The 16,916-nt window shown below is 47.0% G+C and overlaps 2 long non-coding RNA genes across 3 annotated transcripts in view; one reads left to right on the plus strand and one right to left on the minus strand.

The window, feature by feature from the left end:
• The window catches only part of LOC140700095 (uncharacterized), a 33,573-nt gene that overhangs the window by 233 nt on the left and 16,424 nt on the right, over positions 1 to 16,916 (plus strand). The window lies entirely within an intron of this gene.
• On the minus strand, positions 1,110 to 6,303 carry LOC140700096 (uncharacterized). Of its 2 annotated transcripts, XR_012078303.1 has the most exons (3): positions 6,227 to 6,303; positions 5,917 to 6,118; positions 1,110 to 2,001 (listed from the first exon to the last, which is right to left on the minus strand). It is a non-coding gene; the product is annotated as an uncharacterized lncRNA (long non-coding RNA). The 2 variants fall into 2 exon arrangements; XR_012078302.1 differs by having other exon boundaries at positions 5,917 to 6,258.

Consider the following 16,916-nt stretch of genomic DNA (forward strand, 5'->3'; position numbering starts at 1 on the left):
CGTGGGGACTGGGAGTCCGAGACCAAGATGCCTCAAGCCTGGTTTCTCTTGAGGCCTTTTGCCTTAGCTCGTGGGCGGCCGCCTTCTCCGCCCTCTGTGTGAATGTCCCCTGCTGTTTCTCTCAGCTTATCAGGATACCAGTTACATTTGATTAGGACCCACCCTTATGACCTCTTTTTAAAATTTAATTTAAAAAATTGAACTGCAGTCAATTTACAATGTTGTGTTAGTTTCAAGTGTACAGCAGAACTTTGTACAGCAAAGTTATACGTTTATACCTATCTATCTACCTATCTATATATCCTTTTTCAGATTCTTTTCCATTATAGGTTATTACAAGATATTGAATATAGGTCCCTGTGCTATACAGTAGATCCTTGTGTTTATCTATTTTACATATAGTAGCGTGTACCTGTTAATCCCATATTCCTAATTTACCTCTCCCCCAACTCCTTTGGTAACCAGAAGTTTGCTTTCTACGCCCTTCTGGCCTCTTTTAACCTTAATCACCTCTTTAAAGGCCCTGTCTCCAAATACAGTCACACTCTAAGGCCCAAGGGGTGAGGGCTTCAACGTATGATTTTGGGGGAACGCAGTCTAGTCCATAGCAGGAAGTCATGCAAAGTGGCCAGAGTCACATCACTGGTAAGGGGGGAGTCGGGGCAGGAACCCAGGTGTGTCTGCCCATAGAGCCTGTCCCCTTGTATCCCACCCCTCAGGTGGTAGGATCATCAGGGAGATTCCATTAATGTAGGCTTCTAAGTCTTTTTACTTTATTCTCCAGCAAGTTCCTAAGACTCACAAGGTGTTTTAGAGATAGTCAAGATGTCTTCCTGTACTTTGTTATTTTGCTGGTCTGATTCTGATGAAGATTTTATCTAAACTTACCCCACCCATAAATAAGTACCCCCCTCCCCAACCATACTCCCACCCCCCACATCATCCACTCACATATATTATGCAAATTCAGAAAGTACAAATCTAATAAAACTCAGCTGACCTCAGGCAACAACTTTTCATTTGTTGTTACACTTGATTACAGACAATTTGTTCAGTCAAACTTGTATTAGTTATCAACTGCTAGGTAACAAATTACCTCAAAACCCAAAGCCTTTGAACAATGATAAATTTTAATTATATTTTAGTTTCTGTGAGTTAGGAGTTTGGGGTGTGTCCACTTGGCTGGGCTAAACTGTGTCCCTCAGAATCCCCTTTCTAGTATGTTTGCAGATAGTGTAGGCTCCAAGAGATGTTGCCTTGTGAGAGCTGGGGCGTGAAACACAGCCATCTCGTAATGCTTTCTCCCCATTATTTAACTGAACACAGATCTAGGTGCTGCTGGGAAGGGAGTTTGCAGATGTCATTAAAGTCGTCAATCAGTTGTCTTTAAGTTAGGGAGGTATCTAGGGTGGGCCTGGCTGATGCATTTGGAGGGGAGATTATCCTTTGTGGGCATGAGTTGAACAGTTGGAAGCCCTTTTAAAAGAGGGTTTAGGCAAGAGAGATGGGCGTCGGGGGAGAGTGAGAGAGGGCGGGAGAGAGAGGTGGCGTGTGAACGTGAAGGAGGCCCTGTGCCTGTGGCCAGCAGCGTCTGCTGCATCCATGGAGTCCCGCCTTGCTTGCTTTGCTTGCTTGCCGTTTGGTTTTGATCGTCCCTTCCTGACTGCCTGGGAACGACAGCCTTGATCTGTGTCCCGGGGGTTTCAGCCTGCTTGTGACCTTTCCTTCCTGATGGCCGACCCTATGACCTGCTAAGCCGGCCCCCACGATTACACAAGCCAGTTCCTTGTAATAAAACCGTGTATTTCCTTCTGGTTCTGCTTCTCTGTTTGAACCCTGACTTATACAGAGTGGCCCAGCTGGGCTGTTCGGGCTTGCGGTTTCTCATGGGGCTGTAGTCAGGATGGTGGCCAGTGCGGCAGTCATCAAAGGCTTGACTTGACCAGAAGTGTCATGGCCTTGGTGTGTGGTGCGTGCTTCTTATCTGCAAAGCTGATTTTACTGTAATGAGGACATAGTGAGCAAAAGGTTATACTCAGATGCCGGAGATTCCTGCCGTATCCCACCTTTCTTTGTCTGCCCGGACACTTGTCAACCCATGGTGTATGGCTTCTTATCAGGCTGGAGGTTCCTGCTTTTCTTCGTCTGCCTAAGACCCCCTTGTTTGCAAATGGTTTCCTGCCATTTGGCCCGTACCCGCCTTTCTCTGCTCATATCTCGCTATCTGCCTGCTCTAAGAAAGTGATGGCCAACTGGAGGCAAAACCGGAGTTGATATTACCCTTTTCACACCTCCCAGCTTCCTTATCTGTGTCATTTCCCCTTTTCCTGAGTCTTCATTTCTTTTTGCTCAGTGTTTTCATGTACTGATTTCTTTCCTCTCAGGAAAAACCCTCACATTTACTTGTTAGTGACTACCCTCCGAGGGAAGCAGTGTGTGGTAGGGGCACGGGCAGGGGCATAGTAGCAGTGGAACTGGGTTTCAAACCTGGCCCTGCTAATTGCATTTGACAGAGACTGCTGGACCCCACCTACTGCATCATCAGTGGAGAACTTAAAGGCCTTCAGAAGGAAGATATTTCTAGGTCAAATATACCTTCCAGATGTCTCCCAAATTCTATCTTTTACGTCTGTTTAAGTCTGTTTGATGAGAAAATAAGAACTCTTTATAAAAAGTTCTACCCCAGAAAAGAAACCCTATTTCCCCCTTCTATAGGTGTTAAAAAAAATCTTAAAAATTTCTCCCAGTGTAGAAGGGCATTAAATACCTTTTTTGCAGAAGGACTTGGAAGATGGAAAACCGTACATCCCATAATTCCAGGGATTAAAGCAAAAGGACTTTTTTTTTTGGCACCAGAGTAAATATGTCAAGTACAGCCATATTCGCATATGTTGTATTTTAAAATCATGCTTAAAATTGCCTCATTTATTCTGAATGTGGCAAGTGGAAGGCAAGGAGGTCACCTGTACAGCTGGTGCAAGTAATGGAATTCCCACCAGGCACATTTAGAAGCTCCAAAGTAATGTGACAGACAGAGCACTCCATCTGTTGGTGGCCCATTGAGATGGGCACCAGATTACAGACACTTTAATATGGGCAGTGTGTTTTGAGACTAACCACATACACTAATACCTTTAATTTTATTTGTCTTCCATCTAGTTATTTTAGAAATAGTCACACATATGAACTCTATAGCAGTTCACGTGCTGGTGAGTGAATATATTTCAATCATAATTATACAACATGAAGAAAAATGGAGACATGTTTTGACACAAGTTGCTTTATAAATCATGCCTTCCTGAAAACCGTTTAATAAAAGCTGGGTAGCAGTTGATTCATGATATTCAAAATGACCGTGAGCAGCTACATGACGAATGTTTGAGATAAGAAATGTAATAAGCCATTTCTAAAACATGCTGTCCTTTTAAACACGTTGGATCATTGAAGGAAAAACAGGTAAATTAAACAGAAAAATTTGAGGAAAAGGGAGGGTATAGCTCAGTGGTAGAGCACATGCTTAGCATGCACAAAGTCCTGGGTTCGATCCCCAGTACCTGCGTTAAACAAAGAAACAAACAAACCTAATTACCCCCCCCAAAAAATAGAAAAAATTTTTTTAATGAGTTATAAATTATAACTGAAGGTAGTGATAGGATAGGTTAGGTTATTGCAACTTGCACTAATAACGCTTAGCATCAATATTTTAAACCAATTCCAGCAGCCTTCACCTGGAGCCGCAGTCCCCAGTTGAGATAGGTCCTTTGTGAGGGGTGTCACGAGTAATTTGTGACTAGTGATAGTTACCAATGTTTTTAAATGAATCACTAGAAATTAGAGCAGACATAAAGTGATCTATACAGCGTGGTCATTGAGGACGTGGACTCACTGATGTTTCTGTGAGTGCTGGTGGGAGTGAGCTGGATGGAGGTGGGGGAAACACGGACAACCTGCAGCACGTTTCATCTGTGCCAAAGCCCTCAGTCTCAGCGCTGCACGTGGATGCCACCCATCCCGTGTGCGGCAGCGGCTGTAACAGGGCTGGGAACTGCCAAATACTTGCTGAGCAAAGGCTGACCATGGCACTAGAGACCCTTGTGGGCTGGCCTCGTATGGTCACCCGTGCTTCTTGGTTAGCTTTTAAAAATATAATTAATTAATTATCTTTTAATTAAAAAAATTTTTTTGGTAGGGGGAGGTAATTAGATTTATTTATTTATTTTTAGTGGAGGTCCTGGGGCTTGAACCCAGGACCTGGTGCATGCTAAGCACACGCTCCGTCACTGAGCTACACCCTCCCCCTCTTGCTTAGCTTTTACTGGCTCAATCTCCAAGGTAAGAGATGCTGCTTAATGTTTGGAGAGGCCCTGTTTTTGATATTGATTGTTAATTAAGCCTCCTTCTACAATACTTGCATGAAGAATGCTCTCAAAAGAGAGTGCTTGCCTGTCCAGAAATGCATTATTTTCCTGGATTATTGACTAGGGGTCCGAGAGAAGCAAAGTGTGATATGAACAAAGGTAAAAAGTAATTATGGGCTCTTTCCTGAGCCCTTTGTATGATCTGTCACGTTGCACATCCCTTAAATGTTTCAAGGATACAGTAATCCATACAACGCTCCTCTGAGGTCTTACTATGAGCATTATTATTTCCATTTTACAGGTTGTACAACTGAGCCTCAGAGAGATCAAGAGTCTTGGTCCGGATCCCAACTATTAAGTGACAGAGTCAAGTTCAAACCCATGTCTTTGTGGCACCAATGGCCACAGTCAAGTCTACTCTGTTCTATTTTTGCAAAGTAAAGGGCAGGGTCCCACACTCCACGAATGTGCCAGTTCAAGAGATGTAACAAAAGTGGTCATTCTATACTAGTATTGATTTACACTTTAAAGGCTTATTACTGATTACAAGACTTTTCACACATACTGTCTTACTATCAGAACAGCTAAGGAATGCCCTTCTCCATGTGTAATATCTGTGCTTGTGTGTGTGTGTGTGTGTGTGTGTGTGTGCTGATGCAGAGAAATGCAACTGCATTCTATTCCTTGTGACTCAAAATGTGGAAACAACAATAAAAGTTGTTACAGTTTCAAAGACCCTCATTTAGATTGACCTGAAGCTAGACAGGTGTTTCCTAGTAAAGTAAGAAACAGAGCCCAGCACTGACTCTTTAGACATGACCCAATTCTTGGCTTCTTTTCAATTCTTGATTGAGCGTCTCTGGAGAACCAGGATTGTGCTCCAGGTGGTGTGAAATCCAGCACCTGTGAATCTTAGCCCCCAGATTATATTGCCCCCCCACCTGTGGACAGAAGGCATCAGAGGGTCCTGCTGTAAGGACCTGGGGTCACAGAAGCAGAGGGAATGTAGGGGAATGACAGTCAGGAACTTTCCAAAGTATCGCTTCAGAGGTCATACGTTCAGCATTCCACAAGTATTAACTAGGCCCTGTGTACGTACTAGACATTTTGGAGAACGAGAGATGAGTCATGAGCTAGACCTTCAAAGATCCGGTGGTAGAGGCATCATAGATGAATGCCTTACCTGTGGCATAACTTGAAACCCTGGACCACAAGTTCAGCTTTCCTTCCCTTGTGACTGCTCACCTAAGTGTGACCCAAATCCACACCCCATGAGAGCGTGTCAGGTGTGAGCCAAGATGAGTTGCTCCCAGAACTGGCTCGGCTTCCTCCTGCCTGGAGGGGAAAGTATAAAGCCACCTGGGACAGGAGAAGGGACTTCTTACAGAGGACAGAGTTCGTAGAACGTATACTAGCGCCTGGTCCCTCCCCTTTCTCCCTTCCGTAGGGGCACAGAGGGTGCTTGTGCTGCTCTCTGCAAGCCCCGCCAGCCTAAGGGGTTCCCGAGAGTGTCCCTTGGGATCCGGAAGGTGATTCTAGAACACGAAGCTGTTCTTACCAGGAGCTCCCATGAAGACTCAGGGCTGACAGATGTGCCTTGCCACAGCTGGGTGTGAAAGAACCACGGAGCGGTGCAGCTGGGACGGATGGAGAGAGGGTCTGGGGCTCAGGAGTAATCAGACGACCTCCGGGAAGCCCTGAACAGGAATCTTTTACCATCACGCGAAATTGGGCTCCACTGGAGGGAGATGAGATCGGTTCTAGAAAATAGAGGGAGTTACTATTTGGTTTGCACGTGTGAGTCCTGGTGTGCAGGTGTCTCCCTGCTCACCGGCCCCGGCCCCGGTGGGAGGGTTGGGAGCTCTCACCCTGTTGACCTCAGGCACCGCCATCTGATGAATGAACCATGAGCAGAAATGGAGGGTGGCTCTTCCAGGCAGAAATCTTAAGAAACATGACTGGTCATGCTTCAAAAAAAAATTTTTTTTTAAACTAACTTTTACCACTGTGGAAACATGTGTTGGGGTGCAGCCTTACATCAGCCTGGACTCCTGACACTCTCCTTGTCAATTTATGACGAGTGAGAAGGAAGCTCCCTTCGTAGAATCTCTTGCAACTTTTGGCTTATTTGTTACTGTTATAAACTACACTTTTCTAAACAATACACGGAGTGAACGTCTTGTCCGCATGACGTCGTATACATGAATCCGTTAGCGACAGCTATCCTTAATTTGTCAAGAGTGTAGTTGGGTTAAACTTCAATCTGAGGAGGAAGCATGTGACCCGGGTTTCTGCAGGGCTCACTCACTGCCTTCTCAGCGGCATCTGTGACTTTCTCCTTGTGTCACCGTTGTCAGTGACATATTTTAATTCCCCTGGGATGGAGATTCCTTGAGGATAGGAAGCAGGTCTGCCTTGCTTTTGAGTGAAAGTTCATTCTTTACAAAAGCCATGTCAGCTAACAGTAGACGCTACTGATAGAAGCTGCTCAGTCTGGAACCACTGAAGGCAGAAGCACCACACGTTTCGGAAGTCACGGTTTCCTAAAATACAGACACATTCTTTTCGTTATATTACAGAGATAACTGTCATGTAGAAAAGGAGCCTGTCTCCGTGGGCTAAATGGAAGATTTTGCAATTGTAAACCCTTCAGATAAAGGGAAAATTAAAGAAAGATAATACTATTGTTAGCTCATGTGTATCTAATATTTACATGGGCCAAACACTGTTACACTTACACTTGAATCCTCAGAAAAATCCTACAAGTTAGGTGTTGCTATAAATCTCAATTTTTCAGACAAAGAAAAGTAAGCACAGAGAAGTTAAGTAACTGGCTAAAGGTCACACAGTAAAGTGGTGGATTCAAGATTCGAATCTAGTCTGGCTCCAGAAATCTTACTCATAAGCACTGTCCTGGGCTACTTAGCACGCAGCAGGAATGTTTTTGAGGCTCCAACTCTCAGCACCCTTGTGTGGGAGCTGCCTTTATCCATTGCTCATGTTAAAGAGTCAGGCTTTGGTCTCTTCTGTAACTGCATAGACTAGAGATACACTGGTCAATGATTTGTCCAATGAAATATTAGATAGTTTTCTCTAGAAAATTTGAACCAAGAGACATAGAGTGTGTAATGAGTTAGGGTATGTGTAAGGCAACAATGATACATTGAGGATCTTCAAACTGTATCTGTTTTGTTTGGCCCACAGAGTGTTTTTGAAACTATTTGAACCAAAGGTGAAAAATCAAAAAGGGAGCATGCATGGGGAAGGCAAGGGAAAAAAATCATAAAAAGTTGTCCATGATAAAAAGTAGCATGTATAATAGTTCACTTAGGTATAATTATGCTTGTGTGTGTGTGTGTGTGTGTGTGTGTGTAAAAAGAGGTGCATAAAAACACGGTCACCACGTGTTCACAGTGCCCGGAGCAGAGCAGTGGGTTTCACGTGATGACAGTGGCCAGGGCTGAGCCCTGGTCGCCTCCTTTAGACGTGGTGGATGCTCTAACCTCCACCACCGATCGTTCTTTACACTTGACCTCATTTGCTCCTTCATATTCAGTACCTAGATCTGTTGGCACTTGAGGAACTGTCCTCTAGAGGAAGGTCAGACGGACTTGGGCTTGGCAGCCATACTGGGTTATGTGAAACCTACAAAAGCCACGTTGGGTAAGGTGAGCCGTGCAAGCTTGGGATCTAGAGCCGTGCCATCTAATAGCACTTTTTGTGATGATGGAAATGTGGCTAGTGCAGCTGAGGGAACTGAGTTTTAAATTTTGCTTAATTGTAATTAATTTTAATTAAAATAGCAACATGTAGCTAGTGGCAACTATATTGGACAGGAGAGACAGAGAGAGAGAAGCAGAGATGAGAGAGTTTGCAGGGGCTGGAGATGTTCTGAAGAGAGTATCCATGGAGGACTTGCTCTATTAGCAAAAGAAAAAAAGCCCCCCCCCCGCCCCCGCCCAAAGCCACTCATAGCCTCGACCTTCAAATGACATATTAGGAAAGAAGAGCGTGAGGAGGAGCGGGATTGGTGCAGGAGACTTCCCCTGGGCTGGCTGTCGGAGGTTCCGCATCTCTCCCCCTTTCCCTTCCTCTTTCGAAGGGGGATGCAGGAGGTCGGCACGGAGAGGTGCCAGGCTCCCTGAGCTTGCAGGTCTCAGAAACGGGTGCTCGGCTCTCTTTGGGAAGTGTCAAAGGAGGGACGGGCTGGGGACGCCCCTGGCAGCAGAGCGAAGGCAAGAGGCTGCAGGGGGACAAGAGTCTCCCTTGGGCGAGAGAGGACGCTGAGGAGGGGCAGCGGGGCCCCACCTACGAAGGGCAGCTCTCTTCAAGGGGAAGAATCTCTGTGGGGTTTACTTCCAGACACCGCTGCCGGAGTGAGGGGGTGGAAGACCCCAAATGTGCCCTGTGAAAGAGAGATCTGACCCCAAAGACAGGAGCACCATCACTACAAGGCCCTTGTCCCGCTGCTTTACGTCCCCCTCCTAAGCCCCCCAGTGAGGAGACGGGACGAGGGGAGCTGAGACGGGACGAGGGGAGCTGAGACAGGCCGTGGGTTTCCGCCAGGAAGGCCGGATTACCAGTCTCAGTTGGGGACTGCTGAGGGACATGTTTCACTTCTGTGGGGAGGAATCAAGAATTCGGTTTGGGAAGGTGGATAACGACTAGCCAGCCACGTGGAGATGCTGCGGGGAGAGTCCTGCAGCAGTCTGGGGCTCAGGAGCCAGAGGAGACAGAAACGTGAGCGTGGTCGGCACAGACGGCATTAAAAGCCCTGGGGCTGGATGGGCTCATCTGGGGCGCGAGTCCGGATGGAGTAGAGGGCCGAGGGCTGTGCCAGGGCCAGGGATGGGTGGATTCGTGTCAGGTGCTTCGGACAGGGCCTGGCACACGGTGAGCGGTCAGTAGCTGCACTCTTGAGTTGGGAAAGGACTAGTTGGGGAACAGAGGTTTTCTTATGGGGCTAAGATTCTTAAATTTGACCTAAATGGCTGTTGCAGCTACAAAGGGGGCCCGTGTTCACCGCAGGAAGAACAGGAGGCAGACTCACTTATTCACATCCGTTATACAGCCCTCTTCCCAAGGAACTGACTGCAGGACTTGTCCTGTTCGAAATGTGGCATCTGGAGTGAGAGGAGACAAGGGTGGCATCGGGGTGGCCCGCTGGTCACCCAGACAGAGCCTGGGCAGGCAGAAGCTGGGTGTCGTTGTTCTGTTCTGGAGTGTAGCCCTCAGCTTCACAGGGGCAGAATCTGTATTTTGACATTACCACTGGGTTTGGGTGTGGAAACCCTGTGCAAACTCGGGAAAGTCTGACGAGTGCACTGCAATGCCATTTTAACAATTTAGAGTTGACAGTGGTTTCTCTCCATCCCAGGTCCCGCCACCCTCCTCTCCCACCTGGACCCTCCCACAGGAGCTCCCAACTTGCTCCTCCACCTCCACTCTGCCCGCTTCCGTCCTCTCTCCACAGGACGGCCAGAGTGATCTTTAAGGAACACCAGTTGAGTCATGTCCCTCTCAATCTTTAAATCCTTCTGGGACTGGTCACTGTCAGCATAAAGTCCAAGCTGGAAGGCGTTTGGCCCTGCCTGGTCTGAGCCCTGCCTCCTTCTCCAGCTTCATCTCAAGACCCCCGCCCCCCTTTATCAAGCCCCTCCTGCCCCCAGGTCCCCCTGCCAGTGGCATTCTTTCTCAACTCTTTGCTTAGTTTCTGCATGTTTCAAATGTCAACTCAAACATCTCCTCCACACAGAGGCCTATTCAAAGCCAGCCCTTCTAGTTATTCTTTCTTACTTCGTAGCCCTTAATAAAATATATAATTACTCATTTATTTGTATGCTGACTTGGTTGATGTCTTCTCTTGGGCCAGACTTCCAGTCTGAAGTTCACTACCGTATTGCCCAGCGCTTGGCGGAGTTCATGGTACATAGAAGCTGCTCAGTTAGAGTTTGCTGCATAAGTGAATGTCAGGAGGACTGGAATATTATCTCTATGGTTCAACAGTAACTTCCGTCAGAAATTTACCTGGGAAGCCAAATTACGTCCCAGAGCATCAGAGCCGGGGGCTGGCTGGGGGACTCTGGTGTCTGGTGTCGTATTCTGTTTGTTTGTTACATTTGTTTGTTTGTTTTATTTTTTAGATTCCACGTCTAAGTGAACGCATACAGTATTTGTCATACAGTGACCTTCTTCCCTAAGCATAAAGCCCTCCAGGTCCATCCATTGAGTGTCTGTATCTTTTGAATTGGTGTTTCTGTTCTCCGTGAATGTACACCTAGGAGTGTAATTGCTGGATCACGTGGTAGTTCTACTTTTAATCTTTTGAGGAACATCCATACTGTTTTCCAGAGTGGCTGCACCAATTTACATTCCCACCAACAGTGCACGAGGGTTTCTTTGAATCCATATCCTCATCAGCACTTGTTATTTCTTGTCTTTTTGAAGACGGCTATTTGGGCAGGCGTGAGGTGATATCTCACTGAGGTTTGGATTGGCATCTCCCGGGGACGAGTGACGTTGAGCATCTTTTCCTGTGCCTGTTGGCCGTCTGTGTATCTTCTTTGGAAAAATGTCTGTTCAGGTCCTCTGCTCATGTTTAAATTGGGTTGTTAGTTTTTCTGATGTTGAGCTGTATGAGTGGCGTCCTTGAATTATGAGGTCCTGGTGCACCCACCTGTACTCTAAGGATGCGTCTGCCAAGCGGTCTGGGTACTAAGTCCTTTGCATTTTTCCCGGCATCAGGCTTCCTGTTCCACTAACACACCCTCTCACCACGCAGCCCACCGTGCTGCAAACAGACGCAGTCCTGGGCTTCTGAAGCCGTGGCTGGAGTTTGGGTGTACGGACACTTCTCAGCCATTTCTTTCAGATTACTGCTTAGGGTGGGTTACCTTTTCTGACAATTGATTTTAGTTATTGAAAGTTTTTTCCAGTTTCAAGTTTAGCCTTATCTTCAGTTTTGGGGAAACTTGTTGCCACATACGCCAATGACATAATGATATGAGACTTGAAAATACTTGCCAATTCTGGCTTTCTGGTGTAAAATTCAAATTTCCTTAATCTGTTAGTGGATTTAACCAAGGCAGAATATCTCAATTCATAGAAACCGACCATGACAAACTTTGAAAACAGAGCTAAATCGAGGCATAATGGTGCTTTTCTAAGCATTTCTACCTTGTTGTTAATTACCTTCTTAGACATACAAACAGCCGACAGTGAAAGAGCAAATCTAGTTAAAGTAGAAATTAGCTGCTCAATCGAGCGTGTGTCAAAATACAGAATTTACAGTGTGTATTTGCTTGAAGTCAGTTCTTCTTCAGGAAGTCATTTGAATACTGTTACAGTAGAGACCAGGAAAAAAAGTCTGGAAGGACCCAAACAAGAAAACCATCTTTAAAGAAATATCCTAAAACTATTATTTCCATAATTTAATACATTTTTTTATGAAAGATGCACCCACTAAGTTTGCTAGACCACAGTCCGTCGCGCACCCTGTGTGGCTAAGTCCTGCCCACGGCGTGTGTTGCGTGTGTGAATGATGGGAAGCCAAGTGACAGAACTTGTGCAACCTAAGGAAACATTCCGGAGCAATGTAGCATTTAAGCTAAGATATTTTAACGGAATGTGTTCAGACCGCTTAAGGATAAAAAGTGATTTCACAGGATTTGTTACTATTAATCACTGCAACCCTAGTATTTAGTAGATTCTAGGAGCAGGTGTTTTCAGGATTATCCTAATGACAAAGGAGAACAACAGACACGTTTTAGAGTCAAGTTATAATTAGAGACAGTTAATGTAACATTTTAAGTTAGAATAAAAGGGCAAGGTTAGCATATTATAAAGTATTATAATTAACGTGTTAGATGCAGACACAATAGCCTTCATCTTACAGTTACTCATTCTGCTTACAGTGAGTCATTGGTAACGGATTCAGACTAAACTTAGGAGAAAGTGAAAAGCATCATTGCTGAATTCCCAGTGTCTGCAGGGAGAAAGGATGAACCATATCTTAAGAGACCTCGGGAAAAAAAGTCCATTTAAAAAATGCCGAGACCTGGGTTTATTATGATTCTCCTGGGGCACACACTGTGAAATGCTATTTTCGCACAAAGTGGAATCTGAAATTTGAATCCTGTCGTAGCCACACAATGCTGAGAGTCCAGATCTCACAGGGAGTAATATTTAAATACTAAATGTCTCTGTCCAAGGCAGAGATGACAAGGATAAAAATGACCCCATTTCAAGTGGAATCTCTGTCCTCTTTGTTTTTTAAACTGGGTTAAATTAGCATTTTTGTTCCGATTGGCCTGGAAGAATACCAAGTAAATATGAGAAGAAGCAAGGAGTTTGAAACTATAATGTTCACAGAGTCAAAATGATTCTCCATCTCATGGAAGGCCCCTCCTTTTCATGGGACAATAGGATTCTTATTTACAGGCTGTGGGACCAAAATGACTGAGGGGTCCATCGGTCAAACTGGATGCCTAGTGAGGGAGGGGCATTTTAAGGGTAGGGGAGTAAGAGGTACCAACTATTATGTGTCAAATAAACTACAAGGATATGTTGTACAGCACAAGGAATAGAGCCAATATTGTATAATAACTATAAAATAATGAAAATTGTGAACCACAAATATTGCACACCTGTAACTTATATAATATTGTGCATCAACTGTTATTCAATTAAAAAAAAAACCTGGATGCTTAGTGCAGTGAAAAAACCCAAAGAGATGATTACCTGAGGTTTTTGCTTTGCAACAAACTGTTCTAGCATCAGAGAAGTGGTTTTGTGGTCATCCCTGCTTGGCCCTTACGTCCGTTTGAGGACCTGGGTCTTACACGGCAGTCACCGGGTGTCCTGGAGCTCTCGCCTCCGGGAGGCGCCCTTTCCTTGTATGTGTAAGTGAGAATCTCCAGGGTCCCGCGCCCGCCGTGTTAAGAGTATTGGAGGAGCGCACCATGAAGAGCCCCTTTCCCTTAAGTTCTAAATTAGCGGAGGACAAACACCAGGGATGTTTTAGCACGTGTATATGCAAGTGGTCGCAGAAATGGGCCAGAATACCGGCTGGCAAGAGCGAAGGCGTCGCGGCAGGTGCAGGCTGCTGTGCCCAGGGCTCGGTCACGTGAGCTGGCGCAGCCGGTGGTGCTTGGAGTGTCCTTGTAGACTGAGGCGTGTGCGGCCTTTGGCAGCCCCACAGGCAAATTACAGCATGGACATTCTTTAGGATTTTGGAGCAAAGCTCCGCCATCCCTGGTAGGTGGCCATTCTTTTGAGAAACAGCTTGCGGCTTGCTACTGGGTCTCAGGAGAGACTCAGCACTTGGCCACCAGCCATCGAATGAACCTGAGCTGCCTGTTGTGAACCGAGTGCTGGCTGGCCCACTAAGCCACAAGGCGGGGCACGCAGGACAGCTTGAGCAGGTCCTGGAGGCGCAGGCAAGCTGCACGAGCAAGTGGCCCAGATGCCCGCGGCCCCTCCTCCGGCTGCCTTGCCTCCTCTTTCTCAGCCTGCACGTGCGGCCTCATGGGGGCGTTCCCTCTGACTGATGTTGACCGAGGAAGAACAAAATTCAGGCCTGGCTGATGGAGCTGCATACATGCTGGCACATCCCAACGCAGAGAGCCGATGCTACTGCCATCTCTGAGGGGCTCTGATGTCCGGGGGTGCAGCAGAGTCCTGTTGCTGGACAGTACTGCAAGGAGTGAGTGCACCTAGTGACTTATCTTTCCTGGAAGAAGAGATGGCCTGAGATATGGCCCTCCACTGGTTCATAGGCAGGGGCTAATGGTTTGACTAGATGGTCAGTGTTAGGGACTGAATGTATCCACCTGAGAAGCGCAACTGGAAAGCTGGTCACAAGGAGGTGCATGGATGGGTGTGTCTGAGTGGTCGCAGAGCGTGGAGATGTTCTGTCCAGCAACGAGCAACCTCAGTAGAGAAAATCTTAACAACCAGGTGGACAAGATACCCTGCTCTGCGGACATCAGCCAGGCCCTTTCCCTCGTCATCCTACCCCTGCCCAGTGGGCTTGTGAGCAAAGTGGCCGTGGCATCACAGTTGGAGGCTTTGCGTGGACTTAGCAACGTGGACTTCCCACTCACTAAGACTGATCTATTTACAGCTGCTGCTGATGCCCAGCCGGCCAACAGCAGAGATCAGCTCTGAGCCCCACGACATGGCACCATCCCCAGGGGGACGAGACACACACCTGGTGGCAGGTTGATCGCGCTGGACCACATCCATCTTGGAGGAAGCAGTACTCGGTTCTTACTGGAAGTGACACTCTTGATATGGATTTGCCTTCCTTGCCCTCAGCGCTTTAGCCAAAACCACCATCTGTGGACTTACATGATACAATTCGCATCAAGGTGGTCCCACAGCACTGCTCCTGACCAAGGAGCTCATTTAGCAGCCGTTGCAGTGCAGCAGCGGGCTTGTGCGGATGGGATTCACTGATCCCACTGTGTTCCTCATCACCCGAGGCCTCTGGCTTGTCAGAATGCTGGAGCAGCCTTTTGCAGATTTAGTTTTCATGGCAGCTGGGTAGCAACACCTTGCAGGGCTGAGATAAAGCCCTCGAGGGTGCGGCGTATGCCCTCAGGCAGTGACCAGCATGTGATGCTGTTTCCTGTGTCACTAGGGCCCCCGGGTCCTGTGTGGGAGGGGGTGGTTCCTTCCACCACCACCCATGGTGAGTCACTGTTTATTGACTAGCGTGGCACGGGGTACCGGTTACTCTCAGAGTTCAGGCGTGTTGTCGCTGACCCACTGGCACATCCTGTTGGCGCCAGGCAGCAGCCACGCCCAGGGCTCCCCCAGCGTCTGCTGGGTCACCTTCCTTGGCTTCTCAGAACCCCAGGCTCCATGGTGAGAGCGCCAGCTCCTTCTGCGGGTCACCCGTGTGGCTGAAGTTGGAGGTGGCAGGAGAGGAGGCTCCAGTTTGCCCTTGCTCTCCCCTTTTCATGCTCAGCTTTTCTTCCCAACCTCTGGTCCTGAGGCTCTACAGAGACTTCAGGCGCACAGCCAACAAGGAGGCAGCAGCTCCCACAGGATTCCTCAGCAGCTCCCATGCTCGTCTGCGCTGTGATCCCTCTGGTAATTCCCACGCAGTGGCTCTGTGTGTCTGACAAAGCCGCAGTGACGCAGCATCCCCTGACCTCTCTGAGCATTCCCGGGGAGGACGTGGTCCCCTTAGTCGTTTCCTGGTCTAGTTCCCACTTCTCAGGATGTTCACATTCACTCTCACCTTGACTCCTGTGTCTGTGCCCTTGTCTATGCCCGAGTCAGTCAAACTGCAGAACTTCAAGTCTCCTCCTTCATTTGCCTCCAACACCACTCAGAAAAGCAGGGGATTTCATTAAGATTTCATGGTAGAAATGGGAGTTGCATTGAACAAAATACCTATAGCAGGTGACTTGAAGTTGAATATTCGTTGCTGCTGTTTTGAAAAGTGCAGCTGCCTGGCCTTGTGCGGACTGCCTGTGCCCCCTCCCTTCTTCTCTACTCTCTTTGCCTCTCTGGTCTGCAGTCCCCTCCTTGCTCCTGCAACTCAGCATTCCTTTCATTAAAAAAAACAAAAAAACAAAACGTAGAGCAATTGAGCTCTCTCACCGTCCTGTCCTTAGTCGTGCTTTCTTTTTTTTTTCTTTTTAACATTTTTTAAATTGCATTATAGTCCGTTTACAATGTGTCAATTTCCAGTGTAGCGCACCATTTTTCAGTTGTACACGAACACACACACATTCTTTGCCGCGTTCTTGTGTGCCTTCCCTTTCAGAGCCCGGGAGGCCGGCAGGGGAGCAGGGGAGCCTTGCTGCCAGTGTGTAGCCCCCGTGCCCCCGCCTCCACATCCTGGGCTCCCTTACGTCAGCCCTCAGCGGGAAAGGACACCGTGTCCTCTGTCATCCTGTCGCAGGTTTACTCTAAATCAACTCTATAAAACCAAAGCCTTAAAAGAAAGGTTGGCAAAATGATTGCTACGGGAGATACAGGTCCTGCTAGGAAGTAGCGTTGGGAACGGTCTGAGATACAGGCAGTTCGTACCGGCTGTGGGTTCCAGCGTCTCCCCCGTTGTGTGTAAGTTTCGAGTTACCCTTCTAGAAGCTTTCACTTCAAAAGCTGATATTTCACTTCTGTAAGCGTAAAAAGGACACCCCAGGCTGTGCCTTCGCATGGGAAATTCTGGGCAAATTGTAGCCTATCTTTCTCCCCTTTGAAGACGTGTGTATTTGCCAATTTTTAAAATACAATTTAAGAAAGCAACTGAAGTATAGCAAGGTGGGTATTTAAATTCAGAGAAGGAGGAGAAACTACAGATGGAAATTGAGAAAGATGGGGGAGTTATTTTTTTAATTTATCAAGACGTGAACATAAGCACCTTATTTTAGCAAAAGAATGGCTAGTTATAGCTATGATGAATTTATCATTACATCATCAATTTTTATATGGTCCCAGAGCTTTCCAGGATATTTGAAAAAAGACTCTCCAAATTGAGACTGAGAGTGTTTCATTGCCTCTTTGCTGATAGTGTGCTACAGGTCAAGTTATAACAAAGCG

The sequence above is a fragment of the Vicugna pacos genome, chromosome 12, assembly GCF_048564905.1.
Source record: "Vicugna pacos chromosome 12, VicPac4, whole genome shotgun sequence".
Taxonomy (NCBI): domain Eukaryota; kingdom Metazoa; phylum Chordata; class Mammalia; order Artiodactyla; family Camelidae; genus Vicugna; species Vicugna pacos.